Here is a 15,483-nt window from a genome sequence, read left to right on the forward strand (position 1 = left end):
GGATGGTAACTCCAGTGTTTTCGGTTGAACTGTGTCCCCCTCGTAAAGGAAAGTGGAAATCCTAACTCTAAGTACCTTAGAATGTAACGTTATTTAGAAATAGGGTCTTGACAGAGGTAATGAAGTTAAAATTAGGTAATTAGGGTGGGCCCTAGTCCAATATGACTGGTGTTCTTATAAGAAGGGGAGATTTGGAAACAGAGATGGACATGCGCAGTAGGAAGACTATGTGAAGACACACAGGTAGGAGACAGTCACATGACTGGAGTCATGCGTCTCTAAGCTAAGAAATTCCAAGCATTCCAGCAAACACCAGAAGCTGGAAGAGGCAAAGAAGTCTTCTTCCCTAGAGCTACCAGGGAGAACCTGGCCCTTCTGACACCTTAATTTTGGACTCCTAGCTTCTAGAAACGTGAGACAGTAAATTTTTACTATTTCAATTCACTTATGTTTGGGAACTTTGTTACGGCGGTCCTAGGAAACTAACACATTCAGTTTTTCCCCTTCTTCTGGCCAAGATGCTTTGTCTTTACAGGCCAATCCACTTACTCCAAGGGTTTAGGCTTTTGGAAAACAAAGGCAGAAAGACCTGCTTGCTATCTGTTCTCCTGCTAGACACACATGTCCCCCAAGACAGTGAGCACAGGGCCTGCTACTTGCTTAAACAGGAAAAAAGAAAAAGGGGACAGTAGAGCAAGAAAAACAAACCCATCGATTAATATCTCAAAATATTACCCAAGCTGCATGGTAAGAGTAAGCTCACAGGGCGTCAATGTCGTCAGGGGTCCTGACACACGCATTATCGTTTTTTCAGCTGGATGAGCTACGGGGTCACTTGGATCAGAGTCACCATAAATGTGACATTCTTGCCTCCAAAAACCAAAACCCTGGAGGCATTGCTAGTCCATCACAGCAGTCTCTTCCTTGGACCCTGGTCTTGCTTGCCAAATCCTCAATGCCAAATTCTAGGCATCCGCCATTGAACCATTGAGGTGGTGATTAAAATGAGTGAACTTAGGAACACAAGCACACAGCAAGTCAGTGGACCCCCTTCTCAGAGCCTGTACCAGGTAAGGAGGCTCTGCTGGAGAAAATCAAATGACTTCATGAGTTTGGGACATTACACATTTACAGTCATTTGTTTCAGCCAGGCCCTCGTTATGGCAAATGTCTCTTTAGCGATCTGTGTCATTTAATCAACTTCTTACCCCACACCTCTCAAGAATTCCAACTCTGCCTTTCTCAAACTTTGCACACCACATTCTCCATGCAACAGATAACTTCAGCACCTGCTTCACAGAAGAGCAGAGGCACCATCAACTTCCTGCTGTTGCACTGATGAAGTTACCTGTATCCCCATCCATCATTTCCTTCTTCCCCTCAGTGAACTTGGAATTCCTCCCTTTGCACAAGTCTCATCTTTCCCTGCCATGTCCTCTGCCATTCACTACTCCACCTCCTTAATTTTGAGCTGCTAGCATGTAGAATCCTCAAGACCCTGTGTGTTGTGTTCACCAACTGTGTGGCACTTAGTAAGTGTGCAATAACTATTTATAAATTATTTATCATCATCCTCGTCCTCTTGCATTCAAATACTCTATACAAATTTTATCTTCTCAGGTTAAAAATATGCTAAAATATTCTTGGCTAAGCAAACAAACAAACAAATGTTCTTTCAGCATATGAACAGCCTTCTAGCCCCCATCTCCTTCCTTCCCTTGACAACCAAATTTCTCCAAGGAGCTGTCCACGTTCACTTCTGCCATTGTCTTATCCCAAGACCCCACTCCCCTGTTTATTCCTCAACCCATGATACCTTGACCCCTGCTGACTCACCCTTCTGTGCTCTGTGAAAGGGGTCTACCTCTCCAAGGTCACCAGCGGTCCTCTGACAGCCAGTGGAAACTCGTCCATCCTTACTTGGCTTGCTCTGTTGCTGTCCTTGGCACTTCTGTACAACTCCTCCTCATTGAAACCTCTATTTCTTGTTTTTCCTCCTCCCCCTGGCCGCTTCTTCTCTGTCTCGTCTAAGGCTCCTCTTTCTCATTCTTGTTGTCCTTCCTCCTCCCTCTGGACAGTCTCATTGTGCCCATGGTTACCCCCCAGCCTGGACTTTTCCACAGCTGCAGCCTCATATGTCATACTGAACAACTTCGTAGTAAAAGTCCCCAAAGCCCTTCTCAAGGTACATGTGCCAAACCAAGTCCATCTCATCTACTTCTCAAACCTGCCCTCTGTCTGCAGCTTCTGTCCCACGATAGGCAGCACCGTTCATTACCTGAGCAAGACGCTTGGGAGTCGCCCTTGATTTCTCCCTCCCTCTCACCTTTGAGCACTAAATGGTCACCAAGACCTGTCAGCTTTGCCTTCTAATAGTGCCTTTGAATCTGGCCATCTCCCTACGGTTAGGCTCTTAGTTCAGGCAACATCATTTCTCATGTAGAATCCTGTATTGCATTCTAACTTATTTCCTCCCAGTTTACATCCTCCTGGGGTCAGTTATTTTTCAAAAATCTGAATATGATCATCTCATTTCCTGCTTAGGTTACTTCAGTGAGTGCTTACCTACCCCAGAGATCTCATGCTATAGTGTAAAAGACCCTCTGTGACCCGGCTCCTGCCTGCTCCTCAAGCCCCAAACGCCAGCCATCCTTGGTCTTCTGTGCACTTTCAGAATGTGTCTTCCCTCCTTCCTTTACTGATTGGATTCTTCTTGTTTATCAGTACTGTATTAATCAAGACTCCTTTGGTTGCAAGTGATAAAACCCAACTCAAAATAGCTTGGGATAAAATAAGAATTTATCATCAGGCTAATGTGTTGTCTCATGAACTCCAATAACAGGAATGTGCTTGGGCTTCAGAAGTACAACTGACCCTTGAACAACTCAAGTTTGGGGTGCAGACCCTCCACACAGTTGAAAATCTGAGCATCTTACAGAAGGCCCTCTGTAGCCCATGAATCATGCAGTACTATAGTATTTACTGTTGAAAAAATCTGCATATAAGTGGACCTGCACAATTCAAACTCATGTTGTTCAAGGGACAACTGTACTTGGATGAGGGACCATATTAGATTTCCAGAGCTGTCACAGAAAAGTGCCACAGACTTGGTGGATTAAACAACAGAAATGTATTTTCTTACTGTTCTGGAGGCTGGAAGTCAGAGATCAGGGTGCCAGCATGGTCGTTTTCTGGTGAGAGCTCTCTTCCCGGCTTGTACATGGCAGGATAGAAAATGAGCTCTTCTGTCTCTTCCTCTTATTATAAGGACACTAATCCTAAGATGCAGGTCCCACCCTCACGACCTCATCTAAACCTAATTATCTCCCAAAGGCTCCATCTCCAAATACCATCACATTGGGAGGTTAGGGCTTCAATATGTGAATTTGAGGGGACACAATTCAGTCCACAGCAACAACCCAGTGCTGGATCCTATGTATGTCCTGGGTCCAGAAAAGCTTTTTTTTTCCTCGGGGAAATCACCCTGTTACAGAGAAATTACCCCGTTACAGAGCAGGACAGAAATAGCACACAGTGTGGGATGTGGCATTTGTGACAAAGAGCATCTTTGCAGGACCTGACTAGAATGTCCCACCTACCCTAAGACTGAGTTGGGGAGGGGATGTGGGCAGCACATATACATGTTGGGGGAGAGAACATACTATCTCCTAGTTTTACAGTAAGGAACGAATATTTGGAGTGGGCACCTGGAGGTATATCATTCTCCTTCCCAGATTCCAATCTTCTCAGTTTAGTCAAAATTAGAATAACCTAGCCTGAGGGCATATACAGTCCGCAAGACAGCCTACACAAGAAATGAATGTTCTCTTAATCAATTTTGCTGAAAGGAAGAATGGAGACTGGCATAAAAAGTAGACTTTGTAAGACAATTCGAAAATGAAGAATTTGGGAGTTTTCTACGTGCATTTTGCTCAAAATTAGGAGTGGGAATGGGAGTCATTTCATCGTGTTTCCCTGGAAACTCAGAGTCTGGAGATGCCACCATGACAGCTCTGACCCCCCATAGGTCAAAGGGTCTCTTTGGGGTTTTTATGGAGACTTCATTACATAGGCATGGTTGATTATATCATCAGCCATTGGCAATCAATTCAACCTCCAGCTCCTTCCTTCTCCCCAGAGGTCAGGGAGGTGGGAATGAAAGTTCCAACCCTCCAGTCACTTTGGTTGGTTCTCCTGGCAACCAGCTCCTATCCTTAGGTGCCTTCCAAAAGTCGTTTCATTAACATAATAAGAAGACATTTATCACTCTCTTCAAGTGAAATTCCAAGGATTTCTGTGTCAGAAATGGGGATGAAGACCAGTTACATATTTCTTATTATAAATCACAATATCACATGTGTCTTATGCTTACCAGTTCTAGAATGAGAGTCTTGAATTTCTTTTAGTCATCAGGGTTGCCTCTACTGCCACCAAGAACCTCTGGGCTGGCTACAACCTTGGAAATGTCTCCTTCACTGTAATCTCCATGCTCTTCTCCTTGATGAGTCAGAGCCGAATATGCAAGAGTCAAGAGTGCAATGTACACACTATGATTTTTCTGTAGAAAAGAGAACAAATGGGTAGACACAAAAGTCAGACAGATGGAGATCGCTGATCAAAAGCAATTTTGGAGGATATGACCCCATGTCTGCCAAATGAACTAACTGATTCTGCTTCTTTGAATTCAACTAATCCATCAGCCATAATTAGTGCTGGACCACACGGCATCCCCTGCTGGACAGGGCCTGCCCCACTACACTTAGTTTGTAGCTGGGCATCCATTCCAGAGTGTGCCCGCTCTGCAGGCAGGTAGAGCCCAAGACAGAGAAGCTGAAGGAAACTGATCCTGCTCCAAATTCACCACTCACATAGGACAGAGAAGAGCCAGGAAAGTTACTCAGTGGAAGTTTCCAGAACAGAGGCATGGGAGGAGGAACACACTGTGTCCTGGTGAAAGTCCTTTTCCACTTTCCTGAGGTCTACCTCAATGGTACCACTTGCCATCGTTCCTTAATGGAGCCTCTGCATCTGTAGGTGGGAGTACAGATTTTGCCACCAGAAAGTTCACAGATGGATCTAACTAGTACTTGAACCAAGGATCAAATAGTGCATCAATCGAAGGCTGAAAATTCACTCTCTCTTCTATTTCCCGTAGCAAAACATGTCATGCAATACAGCTCATCCAAGGTTCGGAAATTAGATGTATTGACAATGTAAAGATATTCCAGTAATAAAAATGTCTTTTTATTATCAAACTCTTGGGGAGAAATACAAGTCCAAGGACTAAATCCTCTTGCAGATTAAAATCCAAAGGAATCCATCTTTAAAGCAAAACAAGTTGTCCTTGTGAGCCCAAAGTCCAAAATTTTCGAGCTGAAATCAGAGAGTACTTAATGCAAAAAAAAAAAAAAAAAAAAATTGGGTGTGGTGGGAGGCAGTTCCGATTCTTTCTACAACTATCTTGTATCCTCCTCTCATTAGGATGGATATAGTTTCTTCAAGGCTCAAAGTCTCTCATGAATGTCATCTTTCTAAAGAATCCAGAGATTTAATAAGACATATAATTATTATAACACTAGCTTTATACCCACAAAATTAAAAAACAAAAGCACTCTGAGCTATTCCAGGAAAAAGTAGGTTTCTAGAATTAGTGTGTGATATTGCCAAAGACCATAGCAGAGACTTGATATCTGAGGAATATTGTTTGCGTCCATTTCTCTTTGAGTCCTGTGTGTCGACATCTCCATCATGAACAGAGGGTAGGACACTGGCCCCAGATTCTCTTGGAACTGTGAGTAGTCAGTTAATACTGGGTCACCATGGTGCTTCAATCATCTAGAAGACAATCAGAATTGCTGAGGCTGGTAAAACCTGCTTCCTGGGGAGCTGCCCCCTCGCCTTCGCGTTTATTTCCAGTGAAGAACTACCGTTGGCAGATCCCTGAATTGAACATGCCATAGCTGAATCCGGAACCTGTGCCCTGGGGCAGTGAGTGAGGATCCAAACCTCTGCTGCGTGCTTCCCAGGATGCAGTTTTCCTCAAACTTTAATGGTTCCAGGCTTCAAGGACCATAGCTCCCTGCTCTGTCCTTAGTTGCAGCCAAGGGACACACACCATGTTCCATTTCCCTCTACTATTCCCCTGCTCCTCTCAGAGAAGTGAATTTCTAACAGTTTAACCTACTTTTGGAGCTGTTCCCCTTTCCTCTTCCCTGAGAAGACCTAGCACATTTGCAGGATTCAAGTGTCCTCCTTCCTCCCTTCCTCTCTTGCACGGCCCCTACTATGTTTTCTAACATATTTCTCACATCTGGTCTTTCAAGGTAAGACACATAAAGTCAGCGAGTTGTAAGACTGGCAAAAACAATTATTGTTCAAATCTGGCCATTGTCACTCACTGAGTAGGGATGGGTGACCTACTCAGGGAGTGATGCAGGAGACCTATCAGACTAACATCTAAACCACACTTGTCTGCCGCCCTTAGGTAAGTTCCATCTTTGCTAGGTCTTCCTTTAGTGTTGTAATTCTAGAAATTTATGGGTCAAGAATCCCCAGGTAACAGGTACAACCTGCACGCTTCTTTGCATTAATCATGGGTGCACACCCAATAATACTATGATGTTTTATGTTGATGCTTCTAGTCAGCCCTCCTCCCCATATTATATAACGACTTTGGATAGTTGTCTCAATTTGCAAGGTTGGCTCCCTGATTGCTCTTACTGTGGGTTCTATCAACATCTCTAAGAGACTGCTTCCTCCCAGTTTTTCTACATTTTAGCTCCTTCTGGAGAAGCCATTCTGGACACTTCTCTTGCCTCTCTTCATCTGTTAGATTTCATTGATCCCTGATCCATGTCTTCAGATTTTATGACAACTGAAGCATCTCCTTCTTCCTAACTCCTTGTTAAGAGTCAGCACACCTATATGCATCTCCTCTTCCTGTTTCTCTAGCTTAGGCTTCTTGGTTATCTTTCTTTCTGTATTTGAAATATAGCACCCTTCCTCCTAAGGAAACCCTTCTCTTCCTCCAGCTTTATCAACCTGCTCTCCTGTGTTTCACTCTCATTCTACCTATATTCCTGTCCTGGTGGTAAGAAGGAGGCATATTTTTCATGCCACTCTAGTTCTTCCTTAATTTTCAGAGCAATCTGATTTCTAGAGACAGAAAGTTCCAGACATGGGTCCTTTTCATTGCCCTCCTGGACTTGGAGTGTGCAAGAGTGTTATTTAATTGTTTCTCTGCCTCATCTCAAGAGGATAGCACATTCTCTTTATAATGAGAGTTCTTTTTTCTTCCTTTTGTTTTTTTTTTTGGTCTGCTTATCAACAAAACCTATCACCTTATGGTGAAGCCATCTAAAGCCATGGTCAGAGCTTATATAATCAACAAGTCCAGAGTCAGTATGAAATCACATGTTAGGAACCAATAGACAAGCCAGACAGTTGTAAGTTACACCTCCAGTTGCCTCCTGGGGACCCGAAGGCAGTTAGCAGATTTGGGGGTGTCTTCTGTCACATTGTTTCCTGGGTCTGACACTAACAATTTAAGCCATTACCTCATATCTTAGTGTTCTATGGCATGCATGAAACAGCTTTTTTCTTTTCTTCAGTTTGAATACTCTGCCTGTAGACACAGCTGAGAAATGCAATAAAAGCAGCAAATATTATCCTGCCCGCTCATGCTTAAAATGATCTAATCTCTGACACAGCCTTGCCCACAAACCAGGCCCTATGCCAAGCAGTGCATGCGAAGCTTCAAGTCAAGTGGCAGCGCTCAGCACCGCAAGGTTGAAAAAGCAAGTGGCCACTAAGACCCATGTCAGAACAAAACCAGCCACTCCCTGTGAATAGTTTCCATAGGAGCAATGCCCCACCCGGGTAGAAATACCACTTACTAAGCCTAAGGCTTGCACCTACCCAAAGCAATACAACTTCAGAAACCTCACTTTCCAACTGTTACTTTGCTCTCCAAATGCTTAACCTTGTCAATATCTCATGGTTCCGGGTTCTCGCAACAGATAGTGGGGCTTTAGGAAGCCCAAGAAGTAACACTCATGCTCTCCATCCATATTCAGATAGTGACCTCATTTGAGCAGATGGAGATCAGAATATCACCCTTATCACCAATAAAGCCATTGAGAATGTGGTCTGGATCTATGGTCAAGTATGGCCCCCTGATAACTCACCCTTGAGTCCAACACTTACGCATCCAGACATGGGCTGACTTAGCCAATTCCTGCTGCTTTTCCCTGGGAGCCTCTAACTCTTCCCTCTCTCAAGTCATGTAAACATCACAGAGCATCCCCAGGCCTCAGGATAGAAAAGGGATTAACCAATGCAAACCTATCACAGATGCCACTCATAGGTAGACATGTCTCTTTAATCTATGAGCCCGCCTAAGAGTGTTTTTGTCCCTTCTCTGATTGTTCGCCCTGGGGATGAAACTGTCTAGCTTCTCAGGTGGGGGCAGTTAAACTTTAAAGACCCTCTCATCTGCCATGTCATGGGGACCCTGGGGGAAGCTATTATTACTTAATACATATCAAGAGCCTTCAACTCCTTGATGCTTCCCATTGATCTCAGTCTCACTAGTTACATGCTTTGTACATCCCTGCTGGCATTTCTGTATGGTATTGCTGCTATATGGATGTTGATAAATGTTATACAAAAGTCTATTAAGTGAATCTAGTGGTTGCCATGCTGGTTCCCCTAATGGCATGGCAGATAAGAGTGTCTTTAAAGTTGAAGTGCTTCCAGGAAAGCTCGAAACTGTTCCCCTCAGTGAACGATAGTTTAAATAACCAAGCTGTAGCTATTACTGGGATTTCCTCACAACCTCAATTTCTGTGCCCAAACTACAGGCTTCATGTGAGGATACACTTTCCTGGGGCTCTTAGAGACAACTTTCAAAGCATTTGGATTTATTACTTTCATTTTCTCTTCTATGCTTTCCCATCTCTGCTTCCTGTGTCCTTCTCTCCTGTTGTCATTTTCTTTTTTAGATTCCACATATAAGTGAGATCATATAGTACTTGTCTTTCTCAGTCTGACTTATGTCACTGAGCATAATGCCCTCAAGGTTGATCCATGCTGTCAAAATGGCAGGATTTTCTTCTTTTTTATGGTATTCCACATATACATCTATATACCACATTTTCCTTATCCATTCATCTGTCAGTGAACACTAAGATGGTTTCCATATCTTGGCTATTGTAATTAATGCTGCAATGAACATGGGGATGCAAATAGCTATTCCAGATAGTGATTTCATTTCCTTGGATATATATCTTTTTTCCTTGGATATATATATCCAGAGATGGGATTGCTGGGTGATATGCTAGTTCTATTTTCAATTTTTTGAGGAAACTTCAAAATATTTCCCATTGTGGCTATGCCAATTATATTCCAAATAACAGTGCACAAGGGTTGCCTTTTCTCCACAACCTGGCCAAGACTTATTATCTCTTATCTTTTTGATGATAGTCATTATAACTGGTGTGAGGTGATACCTCATTGTGTTTTTGATTCGCATTTCCCAGATGATTAGCGATGTTGAGCATCTTTTCATGTACATAATCTTCTTTGGAAAAATGTCTATTCATGTCCTCTGCCCATTTTTCAATTGGATTATTTGGGGTTTTTTGCGATCAGGTTGTATGAATTCCTTATATATTTTGGATATTAAGCTCATATCAGAGAGATGGTTTGAAAATATTTTCTGTGCAAGTTGCCTTTCATTTTGTTGATTGTTTCTTTTGCTGGGCAGAAGGTTTTTAGCTGGATGTAATCCCACTTGCTGATTTTTGCTTTTGTTGCTTGTGCTTTTGGTGTTATATCCAAAGATCACTGCCAAGACCAGTGTCAAGGAGATTTTTCCCCTCTGTTTTCTTTCTTCCAGGAGTTTTAGTTTTAGTTCTTGCATTTAAGTCATTAATTCATTTTGAGTTAATTTTGTGAGTGGTACAAGATAGAGGTTCAATTTTATTCTTTCACATGTGGATATCCAGTTTTCCAAACACCATTTATTGAAAAGACTATCCTTTCCCCATTGAGGATTCTTGGCTCCCTTGTCAAATATTGGTTGACCATATATGCATGGGCTCTCAATTCTGTTCCATAGGTTTATTTGTATATTTTTAAGTCAATACCATATGTTTTGATTACTATAGCTTCGTGATATAGTTTGAAATCTGGACATGTATTGTCTTCAGCTTTGTTCTTCTTTCTCAGGATTGCTTTGGCTCTTCAGGTTCTTTCGTGGTTCTATATGAGTTTTAGGATTTTTTTTCTATTCCTGTGAAAAATGGCATTAGAATTTTGATGAGGATTGGACTGAATCTATAGATAGCTTTGGGTAGTATGGACATTTTTAGTATGGACATTTTTAACAATATTGATTCTTCTGATCCATGAAAATGGGATATCTTTCCATTTAATCATGTCTTATTCAATTACTTTCATTGAAATTGTATAGTTTCAGTGTAGAGAACTTTCACCTCACTGGTTAAATTTATTCCTAAGATTTTATTGTTCTTGAAGCTATTGGAATTGGGATTCTTTTCTGTATTACTTTTTAAAATATTTCATTGTTAGTGTATAGTAATACAACTGATTCTTGTATGTTGATTTTGTATCCTGCAAGTTTATTGAATTTGTTGATTAATTCTAACAGGTTTTTGGTTTTGGTTTTTTTTTTTTTTTTTTTGGGATGTGTGTGGAATCAATGATTTTCTATCTATAAGATCATATCATCTGAAAACAGAGACAATTTTACTTCTTCCTTTCTGATTTGGATGCCTTTTGTTACTTGTTCTTGCCTAATTGCTTTGGTTAGTGGCTTCCAGTACTATATTGAAAAGGAGTGATGAGGATGAGTACCCTTGCCTTGTTCCTGAACTTAAAGAAAAAGCTTTCAACCTGTCACTGTTGAGTATGGTGTTAGCTGTGAGTTTGTCATATATGGTCTTTATAATGTTCAGGTATGTTCCTTCTATACCCAATTTTTTGAGTCTTCTTTTTTGAGATCCAATTGACATTTAACATTTTATTGGTTTCAGGTGAACAACATATATGTATATACTGTGAAATGATCGCCACAATAAGTCTAGCTAACATACATACTTACAAATTTTTTCTTGTGATGAGAACTTTTAAGATTTAATCTCTTAGCATCTTTCAATATGCAATAAATTGTATTAACTATTGTTACCATGTGAGTTTTGTTTTTGTTTTTTTTTTTCGGTACGCAGGCCTCTCACTGTTGTGGCCTCTCCCGTTGCAGAGCACAGGCTCCAGATGCACACAGGCTCAGCAGCCATGGCTCACGGGCCCAGCCGCTCCGCAGCATGTGGGATCTTCCCAGACCGGGGCACAAACCCGTGTCCCCTGCATCAGCAGGCGGACTCTCAACCACTGCGCCACCAGGGAAGCCCAACATGTGAGTTTTTAAAATGAAATAATGTTGGGTTTTTAAAATGTTTTTTCTACATCTATTGAGATGATCATATGATTTTTATATTTCATTATACTAATGTGGTGTATTACATTTATTGATTTGTGAATGTTGAACCATCCTTGCATCTTGATGTGCTGGAACGTCTTTGCTGGACTCCTGGGCTTCCAAAGTCTCTCTCACCTGTTGATTGTCCAAATCAGTGTTCTGTGGCGGGAATATGATAGAAAACTCTTATTCCACCATATTTTATTTATCCATTCATCAGTTGATGGACATTTGAGCTATTACCGCTTTTGACTATTATGAATAATGTAGTTATGAACATGTGTGTACAGCTTTTTGTGTGGACACGTTTTCATTTCTCTTGACTTTGTACTTAGGATTGAAATTTCTGGGTGATATTGAATTCCATATTTAACCTTTTGAGGAGCTGCCAGACTACTTTCCAAAGTGACTGTACCATTTTACATTCTCATCAGCAGTGCATGAGGGTTCTAATTTCTCCATATAATCATGAATACATGTTATTATTTGTCTTTTTTATTCTAGCTACCCCAGTGTTTGTGAAGTGGTATCTCATTGTGGTTTTGATTTGCATAGCCCTGATGGCTAATGATGTTGAGCATCTTTTCATGTGCTTATTGGCCATTTGCATATTTTCTTTGAAGAAATGTCTATTTAGATCCTTTGACCATTTTTCAATCAGGATATTTGTCTTTTTAGTTGATCTCTTGTATCCATCCATTTCTCTTTCCATCTCCATAGTCCAAGACACCATCATGTTTCACCTGAGCCACTACATAAGCATCCTAATTAATCTTGCTGTGTCCACCCTTGCTCCCTTCCAATCTATTCCTCATACAGCAAGCAGATAAATATTTTTAAAGTGCAATCTGATTGTATCACTTCTTTACTTAATACCTTTCTATAGTTTCCCAACTTGTCTTTCGACAGAGTCCCCAAATCCTTCACATAGCCTACAGGGCCCAGAATAACTTCTATATCCCTATCTGAACCTCTCCATCCCTCACTGTATGCTTTCCCACACCAGCCTCCTTTCAGATTCTTAAATGCTCCAAATCCCTTCTTACTTCTGAGCTTCTACACATGTGATACATGTTTTATAGATAATAAATTTTTATTTATTTATAATAATAAATTTTTATAGATAATAAATTTTTACTGTACCTGATATGTGCCACGCACTGGGCTGGACATTGAAGGTGCTGCAGTGACCAAGACCAATGCAGTTGCTGATCTCCTGGGGCAGTCTAGATGAGGAGACAGAATTGTAAACAAGTAATTAAATAAATGGCTACATAATGCCAGTCACAAAAGGGGCTAAGAAGGAAGAGTACAGTGCATTGTTTCCTCTGCTTAAAAAGCCTTGTTCTCCAACCTGGCCTAAGCAACTATTCAACTAACATGTCACCTCCTCAGAGATCCTTCCATGATTCCCAGATTAGATCCAATTTCTCTGTAATGTACCCTGTAACTTTTCTTCAGAGCTGACATTAAAAGTTTAAATCAATTATTTTAGATTTTATAATTATTTGCTTAACATCTATCTCCCCCAATATATCATAAGTCTTCTTCCCTACTGTGTCCATGTTACTGGCATAAAGATATTAAACAGATGTTAGTTGAATGAATACATGGATGTGGAATACAATGAATGAATGATGACTAGAACCCTTGGTTCCCAGCAAAACTTCAACAGGACATCTGTTGACTTAGGCCCTCCACCTCTTTCATAACCATTGCTCAAGTACTGGGTAGTGTAATCTTTAACTTAGTCAGTCACAGGAATCCAGGTCTTTTCTTTTTATTCCCTCATTCCATAAATGTGTGCTCAAAGCAGAATCGTTTGCTTGTCCTCTTCAGAGATGACTCATTGGAAATGTCACACTCAGACAGCCATTGGAGTATAAAGAACAAGGACAGCACTGGAAGTCCTGAGGCAGGGACTATATATATAGTTAATCACAGTTGGAGCCCACAGTACATTCCAGGGACAATCATGAACATGACCCAAGCTTTCTTCTGCCTGGTGGGCCAACATGTCATTAGCTTCTATTTTATTTCCTGGCTATTCTGGGTCCAATCAGAACACTCTTCTGGTGACAATGTATACAGAAGAGCCAAAGACCTTACTGACTAGGTTTCTAGGCTTAATTCCAAAGCCAAGACAAACTGTGACCCAGGCACTCATGCTTTTCTCCAGATTCTTCCGTCCTCATGCTCTGAAGCCTCCTGCACCAGTTCTTCCCTGGTCTTCTTCATCCTCACTCATTTAAAAGCACTACATTGGGCTTCCCTGGTGGCACAGTGGTTAAGAATCCACCTGCCAATGCAGGGGACACGGGTTCGAGCCCTGGTCCGGGAAGATCCCACATGCCGCGGAGCAACTAAGCCCATGCACCACAACTACTGTGCCTGTGCTCTAGAGCCCATGTGCCACAACTACTGAGACTGTGCTCTAGAGCCCGTGCTTTGCAACAAGTGAAGCCACTGCAATGAGAAGCCCACACACCACAACAAAGAGTAGCCACCACTTGCCACAACTAGAGAAAGCCCGTGCACAGCAACGAAGACCCTACACAGCCAAAAATAAATACATACATACATACATACATACATACATACATAAATAATAAAACCACTACATTATGCCTCTAGCCAGAGTCTCCCCTTCCCCTTCTCTCCCTGACTAACCCCTAGTGCCTCTTGCTCCCATGTCTGTTTCTTTATTCCACATTCCTAAGATCTCAAAGTCATCCATCTTTCACTTAGTTTTCTTGATAAACCTCACTGGGCTACTTTTGATGAATATTTTGATGAATATTCAACATTAAAAAAAATAACATTTAGCAAAAATGGGTACCTGTGATGTAGATATAGTTGAAGAAGAGAACCATACCTGCATGCTTATTGGGCTCTGACTATACACCTGTTCTTCCTACAACCTGTCACTGTCATCCCGACCTTTGTTAATTCCTTGAGGGCAGACAAATCACTTTAATATCTACTCTCTGGTACCAAGCACAGAGCCTGCATGTGGTAGGTAATCATAGCATGTTTAAGGAAGGAAGGATGGAAGGATGGCAGAGATGGAGAGGAGAAGAAGGAGGGAAAGGATGATGTTACATTTATATAGAATTCTATTTCTTTAGTACACGGCCTAGAATCTGTGCTGTGTAGTAGAGTAGTCACTAGCTACATGTAGCTATTAAGATTAAAATGAATTAAAATTAAAAATTTAGTTCATCAACACTAGTCACATTTCATGGGCTCAACAGCCACATATGGCTGGTGGCTACCACTGGACAAAGCAGATGTAGACCATTTCTGTCATTGCAGGAAGTTCTATTGGACAGGTTCTACAAGTCTCCTAAATGTCCATAAAGATGTGGTTTGGGGGAATTAGGAAGCCATCTAGGCAGTGGTTTTGCTAAGGATGTGGTAAAGAAGTGAAGACCTCAGTTCTTAGACCCTGAATATAATGTAAGCAATTCTACCTGTGTTTCTTTGATCAGATGAAGAAAACAAAAAGCAGAGCAATGCTTAGTTTATCTGAATTTAAGAAGGTAAAATAAACTTATGATTTAATGGACCTATAGCATAAATTTGAAAAAAAAGTTTAAAAAACCCTTTATGATTATTTCTATTATTCTTAACCTTAATTTATGTTTAAAATGTTTAAAATGTTTAAAATATCATCCCCTGTCACAGGGATCACCTCAATTAGACAAGTGGGCAAGGCTTGTAACACCGAGGGAAAATCACCATCATTGATTGTAACCCGCTAACACAGACTTTGTGAAACTGCGGTTTTTCCACGTACCAATTTAGTTAATAACATAGACACTCTCAAAAAAATTCTCTTTGCAGAATGTTTTTTAAAAGCACTTTAGCAATAATGTGCACACACTATCTGTGTGCACACGTTATATATATGTGCACGTTATATATGTGAGAATGTGTACACATTCTCACACTTATTAAAGAGTATTCCAGCAGGACTTCTA

This window comes from Aethalodelphis obliquidens, unplaced genomic scaffold (assembly GCF_003676395.1).
Source record: "Aethalodelphis obliquidens isolate GAN/ISIS:26980383/991018 unplaced genomic scaffold, ASM367639v1 scaffold6, whole genome shotgun sequence".
In the NCBI taxonomy this organism is placed as follows: Eukaryota; Metazoa; Chordata; class Mammalia; order Artiodactyla; family Delphinidae; genus Aethalodelphis; species Aethalodelphis obliquidens.